This window comes from Papaver somniferum, chromosome 7, assembly GCF_003573695.1.
Source record: "Papaver somniferum cultivar HN1 chromosome 7, ASM357369v1, whole genome shotgun sequence".
NCBI lineage: Eukaryota > Viridiplantae > Streptophyta > Magnoliopsida > Ranunculales > Papaveraceae > Papaver > Papaver somniferum.
Window position 1 is genome coordinate 23,990,416 of NC_039364.1, and position 13,936 is coordinate 24,004,351.

The following is a 13,936-nucleotide window of genomic DNA, read 5'->3' on the forward strand; positions in this document are numbered from 1 at the left end:
AGTGAGATAAAAGTCTTTGTATTGGGGATCACAAATTCGAATTGGATTTAATCTTCGTGATTGATCATACAACTTGTAGTCTGGTTTGCCAGATACTTAGGATGTTACTCCACGACAATTTAGAAAAATCTTGAGAGACACGAAAAATAGTTTTTCTAAAGGTGCAGCATCTCCTAATGATGATGTACAATGCTTTAACTGTCGTGGTTTCGGGCACCTTTCTTCAGTATATCCTTGCTAGAGTCATAAACAATCGGCATATGCAGCAGCTGTGCCTAATCTTGATGATGGACCTGAATATTATGATCACCAATAGTACGCAGGCGAGGTTGCATTAGCTTCTGAAAAAATTCTTTCGGATACAGATTCTTTCGAAGAAGTGTTCCATAAAGATCCATTTGCTAATAATCTTCTTAAGGAATGTCATCAAAACTCTCGGAAGCTAGAAGCACCATAGTCAGTGAGAAAGTTAAAGATGACAGACTGCGTTGTCGGAATAAAGACTTGCAAGACCAAATTGTTTCTATTGGTGCAAGAGATTATCTCAACGAAATGCGAATGCTTAAAGAAGAAATTTTCGGAAGTCGAGATCGGGAAAATATTCTTCAAGCAAAGCTAGATAACTTGGAGAACTTTGATATGAACTTGTTATTTGATTCGGAACGAGAATATCTCAAAGTTCAATGTGAATCATCCAAGAATGATCTAGTTATTGCACTCGAAAAGGTCAAAAAGTCGTAAGAAGAAAACTCGGGCTTAAAAGAGAGCTTGTCTAGAAATATCAGCTCAAAAAATTAACCTCGATATTGGGAGCATGTAGAATTCATCGTGATACACGAGGATTGGGCTATAAAGGAACAGACGCTTCTAGTATTTGCAAAGAGGTAAAGTTTATCAGAGCTAAAGATTCTTCTAAACCAAAACCTTCCACGGTTGACAAAAGTGAAGTATCTCTACCAACTTCCGATGTCAAAAAGAGGAAATTTTTTCAAGTTCCAAAGCAAGCACATGCATATTCAGGTAACACTAAACATAACTTTTTCCATTATACTAAACATTGCTTTTATTGTGGAAAACCAGGTCACTTGCAAAGGAATTGCAGATATCTTAAACGAGATAAAACCAGATCTGATTCTGTTAAGATGACAAGATCTGATGTTCCAAACTGGAGAAAAACTGAATCTCATAATTTCAGTTCTTCTAGTATTCCCTCCAAAAAGTTTAATAATTATATTGGGGAGAAAAAGAAATACGTTGCTCCAAAAGCTACTCAGAAATGGGTACCAAAGAAGATCAATAAAGCAACAAGTACTATTAAGAAGGATCTCCCAGACAAGAGTTCGACAAGGGATAACATCTTAAAAAGGTATGGAACAGTTATTGAAAGTTTCAAGGAAGTTGTTAAATTTTTAGAGTTCATGCATGATTTTGTTTCGAATACTTGTGGTGAGCAAGATCTTGTTCACCTCAACACAACCTGATTGTGTTGGAAGTGCATCCTCACCAAGAAGCCCTTGTAAGTACGGTGAGGATTGCAAAAGAATTGGGCCGCACATATTGTGTTGGGTAATTTTTGAATATGTGGAACAATCTATTGTTTCGAGCTGAGTCTAACTCGCTTACATATTTCTCGAAATATGTGTTGGTAAGCTTTCGCTTCGACCAAGTTCATCTTATATCATGAGAAAATTGTCGAGTAACATCTTACATGGTTTGTGTGATACAATCATTTGGTGTAAGACTTGGAATGTTTCAATAATGATGAAAAAGCGGGGGTCTAACAACACCATCCAATATTTCGTTTGGCAATCTGAATAGACAAACTCCAATATACTTTCTAGTGAATCAACTACATAGTCAGACTCAATCTAGAGTAAAGTATATCAAATAGTTTAATATCTCTATTTCAACACAATCAAAGTTAAACAGAAACAAGTCCGTAAACCTGATTTTAGTGTGAAGCTCTTGAAACAAATTCTTTTGTTTAAATCACAACCTATTCAATATCCACCGTGTATAAACCTATTTAAGCAACAATCACTAAAGGAATATTTCAACACAATGTCCACTTGAAATAGGGTTACTCCAGACTGGTCTAACAATGTGAAAATAACAAAATAAATTGTTCAAGATCAATCAAGTCTTATCCAACAAACAAGGTCATATTTAACAACTATGATTGATTAACGTACAACCTGTATTATTTCAATTATATAAATAAAATATAATGCGGAAAAGAAATAACACAAACACCAGATTTTGTTAACGAGGAAACCGCAAAAGCAGAAAAACCCCGGGACCTAGTCCAGAATAAACACACACCGATTATAAGATGTTACACCAAATTCCTACTACCTAGTCGTACTATATGTAATACCTTCTTCAGCACTTGTAGAACTCCTAGGAGAATATCGATTCTCTTTAGGAACTCTTCACACAAATCTTCTAGCAGAACTCAAAGTTCTCTTTAGAAGATACACCACAACGATCGATACGATTTGATATTTTGTTTGGACAAAACACCAGTTTGATTTCCCTTTAGATGTGAATCAAGATTTTGGAAATCTTGTGTCTATTTTGATAAAAACAATTACTAGGTAAAAGTAATATCAAAATAAAATTGTAGATTAGGGTTTTAAATTACAGTCAGTATGCGTACACACAAGGAGTCCGTGAACCTGATTTCCGTAAGTAAACTTGGGTGATTCCAAAGATCAATTTCCAACTTAAGAAAACCCTAATAAATCTACCACAAGATCAACTAGAATAAATCTAGAGATATCTTGTTTAAAACTTCTCAAGGATTTTTACGAGATGCCTCAAAAGAAGTTTTTATTTCTAGTCTCCGATTTCTACTAACAAGTGTTGGTATACAATCGGAAACTGAAATCTATCAAAACCTAGGGTTTATGATCAACAACTCTTGAATGGTTTTATATCAGAAGAGAAAACCTTAGAATAGACAAGAGGTGAAAAACCTAGATTACAAGTTGTATGACTATGATCAATCACGAAGATTAAATCCAACTTGGCTTTGTGATCCCTAATACAAAGACTTTTATCTCACTCTCGTTCACGAAGAACGGAAGATGTGGAAAACAACCTGCAGAGCTTAAGCCAATTTTATAAAGGGATGAAAAACTTGTGAACTCACGAACTCCTTATTTATAATAAACAATAGCGTGGAATCTAAGCAAAACTATTTTCCTTTTACAAGACTCTCCTAAATATAGGAGTCTTTCTTAAGTTAAAACTCTTGCAAAAATAATTAAATAAATAAATTATTTAGCAAAAATTATATTTATATGAATAAATCACATTTTAACTTAGGCAGGAATCACAAACACTTTAATATAGTAATCAAAAGTGTTTGGACCAATAACTAACTTGCCTAGATCAGGAAACATCACCAACTTGACCAAAAATCCCTTTTAGTCACGTATTGGGACCAAGTTCGCGGACCACTCCAAAGCCCATGGAATATTTCCTACTAATGAACTTAAATCACTCATAACTTTGTCGTTATAACTCGGAATTGAGTGATTCTTGGTTCATTGGATTCGCAAGATCATTCACTATAACATGAGATCCTTTATAGGGATAAAGGTTATTATCACCAAAGTCATGAATCAAATAACCTCAAGTATATATACATAAATGTACATTTACCGTCATAGGATTATTCCATAGAGTGAGCATTTATCTCGATAGATTAGAAAGTTAGAATTGAACAAGAATCCAAATGAAATCAATCACATACATTTTTTGATGAAGTACTTGTTGATGTCTTCTTGTAGCTTCAATCTTCAATCTTCATCCTTTAAGAATAGCTTCGATTCAACTTCTTAGACCTAATCTAGTCCGAAACTATCTTTAGTATGCTAAATCAAGAATGCATTTTGGCAACTAAAATTGACAACTACCAACGCTAGTGGGTTCAACCGAGCAGTGCTCTAACAATCCCCCTTTGTCAATTTTAGTGACAAAACCATTTTACATATGGCTTGTACTTGTTAAAAGTAAAAACGACAATCTTGATTTCCTTGGTTCTTCAACTCTTCATGTGTTCATCCTGTACTTGTTGAAGATCCATCATAGTATTATTACACCATCAAAGTTTCATTGTATCACAACTTTGACAATAATACTACGGTGATATGTATCACTCCCCCTTAGTCAATACTCCATCCATCATGGAAACCACTCCCCCTTACACAATGATCCGAAAACCATATGTATTGTAGTGTGAACTACATTATTCTCCCCCTTTTTGTCAATAAAATTAAAGGTACAAGAACGGGATCATAATGAAATTTCCCAAAGAGACATTTCATAGACTAAAAGAAAAATACATACCAACTTAATTTAGATGCAATCATAAAGCCGAAGCTAAATGCATTCATCAAGGAGTTTTAAGATACAAGATAACCCCTATAAAATTCCACAGCCGCACACCCCGCAAGATATTACCATTAAGCACAAGTTCAAAAGAACTCTCCCCCATTTGATGTCATTCCCGAAAGAACAACAAGAGCGACCTTACTCCAGAGAGAAGGATTTAATGGATCTTAGAAATCCTACAAGGAGATATGATTTAAGAACCAATCATTGAAAGTCTCTCATGAGATCATGTTACTAAAAAGTTTAGAACTATCTCATGGTAACAATACATACAATCATATGTGATCATCTTTTCTAAGATACAAACTTGTATAAACAAGACTTGATATGCTTAGAAGGAAGAATAAACTTTTCCACAAGGATTTACACCAAGAATGGTTACCATAAGAGTATGAAAAAGTTTCTTTGACAATAAAAACCAACATCCATGGCTTTGATAATTGCTTCTAACCTGTTATATTTAAGAATTTCAATCACAAATCAAGTTAGGTAATTAAGACTCATACATGTGGTATCTAGCCATATGATCACTTCCATATAAACCATATTCTTCTTCACCATAACTAGTTCAATTGACTCAAATGAACTAGTTAGAGAGTTGTTCAATTGCTATGAGATCTTATGTAACTACACAAGACACAATTGAAACAAAGATGATTCGATTCGATGAATCGGCTCATGAACTTTATAGCCACGGTTTGCATAAAGCATTCCTTAGTAATTTAAGTTTCATGTTCAGAGCACATCTTTAGATCATAACCACTTAAGTCACAAACAAGTTCGCGGACTTAAGAAACCAGTTTTCCAAACTCAGCAGAAATCTCGGAAAGAGACTTCCGCCAGTTCGCGGACTAGGTTCGCGGACTACACAAACGAGTTTTGGAAAATCCAGCAGAAATTCTCGGTCGAGAACTTCCGCAGTTCGCGGACTGGGTTCGCGGACTTGGCAAGCCAATTCCACCGTTTCTCTTGATCAAGAAAGTGCGAAAACTTCAGTTCAAGGAATACATGGTTATGTAATCTAAACTATCATTTCAATCATTGAGACATTCTCAGAGGACGTTATATAACCGTTATTCACAGAACGTTTCATGTCAGAGCAATTCTCAAAGTAATTGAAACTTTTCATGACTTTCTTCACTAGGTGAAGATAAACTTGATTGAAGCGAAAGCTTACCAACACATGTTTCGAGGAATATATAAGCGAGTTAAACTCTCGAAACAATAAATTGTTCCACATATACAGAAATTTCCCAAGTTAATATGTGCGTCCCAATTCTTTTGCAATCCTCGGCGCATTTATTAGGGATTCTTGGCGAGGATGCACTTTCAACACAATCAGGTTGTGTTGAGGTGAGCAAAATCTTGCTCACTGCAGGTATTTGACACAAAATCATGCATGGACTCTAAGAATTTAAAAACTTCCTTGAAACTTTCAATAAATGTTCCATACCTTTTTAAGATGTTATCCCTTGTCAAACTCTTGTCTGGGAGGTCCTTCTTAATAGAACTTGTTGCTTTATTGGTCTTCTTTGGTACCCATTTCAGAGTAGCTTTTGGAGCAACGTATTTCTTTTTCTTCCCAATATAATTGTGAAACTTCTTTGGGGGAATACTGAAAGAACTGATATTATGAGACTCAGTTTTTCTCCAGTTTGGAACATCAGATCTTGTCATCCTAACATAATCATATCTGGTTTTATCTCGTTTAAGAAATTTTAAATTCCTTTGCAAGTGACTTGGTTTTCCACAATAAAAACAATGTTTAGTATAATGGAAAAAGTTATGTTTAGTATTACCTGAATGTGTATGTGCTTGCTTTGGAGCTTGGCAGGATTTCTTCTTTTCGCCATCCGTAGTTGGTAGAGATACTTTACTTTTGTCAACCGTGGAAGGTTTTGGTTGAGAAGAATATTTAGCTTTGACAAATTTTACCTCTTTGCAAATACTAGGAGCGTCTATTCCTTCATAGCCCAATCCTCGTGTATCACGATGAATTCTACATGCTCCCAATATCGAGGTTAATTTATCTGAGCTGCTATTTCTAGACAAACTCTCTTTTAAGCTCAAGTTTTCTTCTTCCAAACTTTTGACCTTCTCAAGTGCAATAACTGGATCATTCTTGGATTATTCACATTGAACTTTGAGATCTTCTCGTTCCGAATCAAATAACAAGTTCATCTCAATATTCTCCAAGTTATCTAGCTTTGCTTGATGAGTAACTTCCCGATCTCGACCTTCGGCAATTTATTCTTTAATCTTTCGTATTTCGTTGAGATAATCTCTTGCACCAATAGAATCAAGTTGGTCTTGCAAGTCTTTATTCCGACTACGAAGTCTGTCATATTTAACTTTCTCACTGAAAATGGTGATTTCAGCCTCCGAGAGTTTCCGATGACTTTCTTTAAGAAGATTATTCTCTACTGGATCATCATGGAACACTTCTTCGTCAGAATCAGAATCAGTATCAGAAAGAATTTTTCCAGAAGCTAATGCAACCTCGCCTATGAGCTCTTGAGGATTATAATATTCAGGTCCATCATCAAGAGTAGGAAAGTCTGATGCATATGCCGATTCTCTACGACTCCATCTAGGACATACTGCAGACAAGTGCCCGAAACCATGACAGTTATAGCATTGTGCATCATGCTTAGGAGATGTTACATTTTTAGAAAAACTATTTTTCGTATCTCTCAAGAATTTTCTAAATTGTCGTGGAGTAACATCCTTAGTATCTGGCGAGCTGGATTTATCCTTAGAGGATTCAGAATTGTTTGCAGCTTTAAGAGAAATCACCTCTTTTCTTGCGTGTTCATTATCAAAGATCTTTAACTTTCAAGCAAGAGTACTTCTGGAGAGTGTAGAAAGATCGTTTCCTTCTTCAATAGCATGTTTCTTAGACTCATATCTTGATGGTAGAGACCTAAGAATTTTGCACACAATATCTTTCTCTGGGATAGTTTTTCCTAATGAAAAAGAGGAGTTAACTATTTGAGAAAGTCTTTGGTTAAACTTATCAAAGGTTTCATCATCAGACATGCGAAGGTGTTCCCAGTCAGAAGCTAGATTTTGAAGCCTTGCTTCGGCATTCCCTTCGAATACGGTTTCTAAGATATCCCAAGCATCTTTAGACTTATTGCACGTAGTTACGTGGTGCTGAAGATCTGGGGTAATGGCATGGATGATAGCATTCAAACCATCGGAGTTTTGTTTTGCATCAAGTATCTCGGCAGGACTATTTTCACCAATGTTCTTGGGAACGATTACATCTCCAACTGCCACAACGGGAGCATCATAGCCATTAACTACATATACCCATAATTGAAAATCACGCGCTTGAAGAAAAGCTCGCATAACAATTTTCCACCATAAGTAATTAGTTCCATCGAAGGCTGGTGGTACGTTTATAAAGATAGCAACTCTGTCCATAGAATCAGATTGCTACAAACACAGACTTATGAGGTCTTAGCGTGTTTTCCTGCTCTGATACCAATTGAAAAAGCGGGGGTCTAACAACACCACCCAATATTTCGTTTGGCAATCTGAATAGACAAACTCCAATATACTTTCTAGAGAATCAACTAGACAGTCAGACTCAATCTAGAGTAAAGTATATCAAAGAGTTTAATATCTCTATTTCAACACAATCAAAGTTAAACAGAAACAAGTCCGTAAACCTGATTTTAGTGTGAAGCTCTTGAAACAAAGTCTTTTGTTTTAATCACAGCCTATTCAATATCCACCGCGTATAAACCTCTTTAAGCAACAATCACTAAAGGAATATTTCAACACAGTGTCAACTTGAAATAGGGTTAGTCCAGACTGGTCTAACAATGTGAAAATAACAAAATCAATTGTTCAAGATCAATCAAGTCTTATCCAACAAACAAGGTCGGATTTAACAACTATGATTGATCAACGTACAACCTGTATTATTTCAATTAATAAATAATATATAATACGGAAAAGAAATAACACAGATACCAGACTTTGTTAACGAGGAAACCGCAAAAGCAGAAAAACCTCGGGACCTAGTCCAGAATAAACACACACTGATTATAAGCTGTTACACCAAATTCCTACTACCTATTCGGACTAGATGTAATACCTTTTTCAGCACTTGTAAAACTCCTAGCAGAATACCGATTCTCTTTAGGAACTCTTCACACAAATCTTTTAGCAGAACCCAAAGTTCTCTTTAGAAGATATACCACAAAGATCGATACGATTTGATATTTTGTTTGCACAAAACACCAGTTTGATTTACCTTTATATGTGAATCAAGGTTTTGGAAATCTTGTGTTTATTTTGATAAAAAAAATTACTAGGTAAAAGTAATATCAAAACAAACTTGTAGATTAGGGTTTTAACTTACAATCAGTATGCGTACACACAAGGAGTCCGTGAACTTGATTTCCGTAGGTAAACTTGGGTGATTCCAAAGATCAATTTCCAACTTAAGAAAACCCTAATAAATATACCATAAGAACAACTAGAATAAATCTAGAGATATCTTGTTTAAAACTTCTCAAGGGTTTTTACGAGATGCCTCAAAAGAAGTTTTTCTTTCTAGTCTCTGATTTCGACTAACAAGTGTTGGTATACGATCGGAAACTGAAATCTATCAAAATCCAGGGTTTATGATCAACAAATCTTGAATGGTTTTATATCAGAAGAGAAAACCTTATAATAGACAAGAGGTAAAAAAACCTAGATTACAAGTTGTATGATCAATCACGAAGATTAAATCCAACTTGGCTTTGTGATCCCTAATACAAAGACTTTTATCTCACTCTCGTTCACGAAGAACGGAAGACGTGGAAAATAACCTGCAGAGCTTACGCCAATTTTCCAAAGGGATGAAAAACTTGTAAACTCACGAACTCCTTATTTATAATGAACAATAGCTTGGAAGCTAAGCAAAACTATTTTCCTTTTACAAAACTCTCCTAAATATGGGAGTCTTTCCTAAATTAAAACTCTTGCCAAAATAATTAAATAAATAACTTATTTAGCAAAAATTATATTTATGTGAATAAATCACATTTTAACTTAGGCAGGAATCACAAACACTTTAATATAGTAATCAAAAGTGTTTGGACCAATAACTAACTTGCCTAGATAAGGAAACATCACCAACTTGACCAAAAATCCCTTTTAGTCACGTATTGGGCCCAAGTTCGCGGACCACTCCAAAGCCCATGGAATGTTTCCTACTAATGAATTTAAATCACTCATAACTTTGTCGTTATAACTCGGAATTGAGTGATTCTTGGTTCATTGGATTCGCAAGCTCATTTACTATAACATGAGATCCTTTATAGGGATAAAGGTTATTATCACCAAAGTCATGAATCAAATAACCTCAAGTATATATACATAAATGTACATTTAGCGTCATAGGAATTGTTCCATAGAGTGAGCATTTATCTCGATAGATTAGAAAGGTAGAATTGAACAAGAATCCAAATGAAATCAATCACATACCTTTGTTGATGGAGTACTTGTTGATGTCTTCTTGTAGCCTTCAATTTTCAATCTTCAATCTTCATCCTTTAAGGATAGCTTCGATTCAACTTCTTAGACCTAAACTAGTCCGAAACTATCTTTAGTATGCTAAATCAAGAATGCATTTTGGAAACTAAAATTGAAAACTAACTTGACATACCAACGCTAGTGGGTTCAACCGAGCAATGCTTTAACAATTGATTATTTCAATATCTTGAAAATTGCTTTGATGCTAATAGTGTGTGAAAACAACTATTGTTATTATAGAAGAATGTTTCAATGATTGAAATGAAGAGTTGAGATTATGTAACCATCTTTTGATATAATCATATATAGTGTGTTCTCATATTAGTGTATAAATCCAAAACCGAGAATTCATGGAAATTGGGTAAAGTATGTGTACCCGTACGCATACTGGCGGAAAGTTCACGTCCGTGAATTTCTGCTGAGTTTGGAAATCAAAACCAACTCAATCCGGTTACCAAAGTATGCGTAACCGTACGCATACTGGCGAAAAGTTCATGTCCGTGAATTTCTGCTGAGTTTGGAAACAAAACAAACTCAAATCCAGTTAGTTAAGTACGCATACCCGTACGCATACTTAATTAGGTTACTTTCTAAAATCGGTCCGTTCATGAACTCAAACATTTATATAATAAGGAATGCAATTTTCAAACCGTGGCTATAATGTTCATGAATCGATCCAGGTGAATCAAACTGATTTTGCTTCGATTGTGTCTTGTATACTTCTATGAGATCTAAGCAATTGAACAACTCTCTAACTAGTTTCATTTGAGTTATTTGAACTAGTTATGGTTAAGATGAATATGGATAAATACCACGCGTATGATTCTTAATTACCTAACTTGATTTGTGATTAAAATTCTTAAGCATAAACAGGTTAGAAGCAATAATCAAAGCCATCGGATATTGGTTTTTATTGTCAAAGAAACTTTTATCATACACTTATGGTAACCAATCTCGGTGTAAATCCTTGTGGAAAAGGTTATTCTTCCTTCTAAGCATGTCAATTCTTGTTTATACAAGTTTGTATCTTAGAAAAGATGATCACAATACTTGATCTTCATGATTACATATTGTGTATTGTTACCATGAGATACATCTAAACTTTTAGCAACACGATCTCATGAGAGACTTTCAATGATTGGTTCTTAAATCGTATATCCTTGTAGGATTTCTAAAATCCAATATATAAATCCTTCTCCCTGGAGAAAGGTCACTCTTGTTGTTCTTTTGGGAATGACATTTTATGGGGGAGATCTCTTAAACGAATTTGTGCTTAATTACTATATCTTCGAGGGGAGAAGCGGTTGTGGAACATGTATGGGTTAACTTGTATCTTAATAAACTCCTTGATGAAGTCACTAAGTTTCAACTCTTTGATATCATCTAAACTTGATATGTTTCTTTCTTCTGGTCATGATGTGTCTACGTGAAAATTTCATGAGGATCCCACTAGTTTTCGTACCATTGCCAATTTATATTGACAAAAAGGGGGAGAATTAATGTGTAGTTCACACTACAAATACATATGGTTTACGGATCATTATATAAGGAGGAGTGGTTTTCATGTTGATATGGAGTATTGACTAAGGGGGAGTGATACATATCACCGTAGTATTATTATCAAAGTAATGTGTAGTTCACACTACAAATACATATGGTTTACGGATCATTATGTAAGAGGGAGAGGTTTTCATGTTGAGATGTAGTATTGACTAAGGGGGAGTGATACATATCACCGTAGTATTATTGTCAAAGTTGTGATACAATGAAACTTTGATGTTGATAATACTATGATAGGTCTTCAACAAGTACAAGATGAACACACGCAGAGTTGAAGAACCAAGGAAATCAAGCATGCCAGATTTTGGAGCTGTAATGATTTTAACAAGTACAATCCATATGTAAAATGTTTTTGTCATTAAAATTGGGGATTATTAGAGCATTTCTCGGTTGAACCGACTAGCTTTGATATGTCAAGTTAGTTGTCAATTTTAGTTGCCAAAATGCATTCTTGATTTAGTATACTATAGATAGTTTCGGACTATACTAAGTCTAAGAAGTAGAATCGAAGCTATTCTTGAAGGATGAAGTTTGAAGACTACAAGAAGACATCAACAAGGACTTCATCAACAAAGGTATGTGGTAACTGATTTCATTTGGATTCTTGTTCAATTCTACCTTTCTAATCTATCGAAACAAATGCTCACTCTATGGAACAATTCCTATGACGGTAAATGTACATTTATGTATACATACTCGAGGTTATTTGAACCACGACTTTTATGAAAATAATCTTTATCTCTGGAAATGTTGTTATTTTATAGTGAATGAGCTTATGAATCCAAGATCCAAGAATCACTCAATTCCGAGTTATAACGATGAAGTTATGAGTAATTTATTAAAGTAACGGTTATAAGTGTTGCTATAACTGTTACAGTTCGTCAGTAGGAAACAATCCATGGACTGCTTGTAACGGTTCACTGACTTGGGCTCAATTACGTGACTAGAAGTCTTTTTTAGTAAAATTGGTGATGTTTCCTTATCTAGGCAAGATGGCTATTAATCCAAACATATTTGATTACCATATCAAAGTGTTTGTGATAACTTTCAATTCCTGCCTAAGTTAAACTGTGATATATTCACATAAATACAATATTTACTAATTAATTATTTTGGCAAGAGTTGTAACTTAGGAAATACTCCCAAAATTAGGAGAGTCTTGAAAAAGGAAAATAGCTTTTCTTAGCTTTCAAGCTACCTTTCACTATAAATAAAGGGTTCGTGAGGCTACACGATTTTTCTATCCCCTTTGGAAAACTGGTGTAAGCTCATAAGGTTGTTTTCCATATCTTATGTTCTTCGTGAACAAGAGTGAGATAAAAGTCTTTGTATTGGGGATCACAAAGCCGAGTTGGATTTAATCTTCGTGATTGATCATACAACTTGTAATCTAGGTTTTCACCTCTTGTTTATTCTAAGGTCTTCTCTTCTAATATAATACCATTCAAGAGTTGTTGATCATAAACCTTAGGTTTTGAAGATTTCAGTTTCTGATCGTATACCAACACTTGTTAGTCGAAATCTGAAGCTAGAAAGAAAACTTCGATTAAGGTATTTCGTAAAAATCCTTAAGAAGTTTTAAACAAGATATCTCTAGATTTATTCTAGTTGTTCTTGTTGTAGAATTATTAGGATTTTCTTAACTTGGAAATTGATCTTTGGAATCACCCAAGTTCAATTACAAAAATCATGTACACGGACTTCCTGTGAGTACGCATACTGATTGTAAGTTAAAACCCTAATTTACAAGTTTGTTTTGATTTCACTACTTTTTATTTGGTAGTTGCTCAAAACAAACACAAGATTTCCAGAACCTTGATTCACATCTAAAGGGAAATCAAACATGTATTTTGTGCAAACAAAAGATCGAATCATATCAATCGTGTTGTTGTATCTTCTAAAGAGAGTCTTGGGTTCTGCTAGAAGATTTACGAGAAGAATTCCTAAAGACAATCGATGTTGTGCTAGGAGTTCTGTTAGTGCTGAAGCAGGTATTACATCTAGTCCGAATAGGTAGTAGGAAATTGGTGTAACAGCTTATAATAAGTGCGTGTTTATTCTGGACTAGGTCCCGGGGGTTTTCTGCATTTGCGGTTTCCTCGTTAACAAAATTTCTGGTGTCTGTGTTATTTTTTTCCGCATTATATTTTATTTATATATTTGAAATAATACAGGTTGTACGATAATTAATCATAGTTGTTAAATCCGACTTTACTTGTTGGATAAGACTTGATTGATCTTGAACAATTGATTTTTTTACACTTTGTTAGACCAGTCTGGACTAACCCTGTTTCAAGTGGACACTGTGTTGAAATATTCCTTTAGTGATTGTATCTTAAAGAGGTTTATACACGGTCGATATTGAATAGGTTTTGATTAACACAAAAGATTTTGGTTCAAGAGTTTCACACTAAAATCAGGTTTACAGACTTGTTTCTGT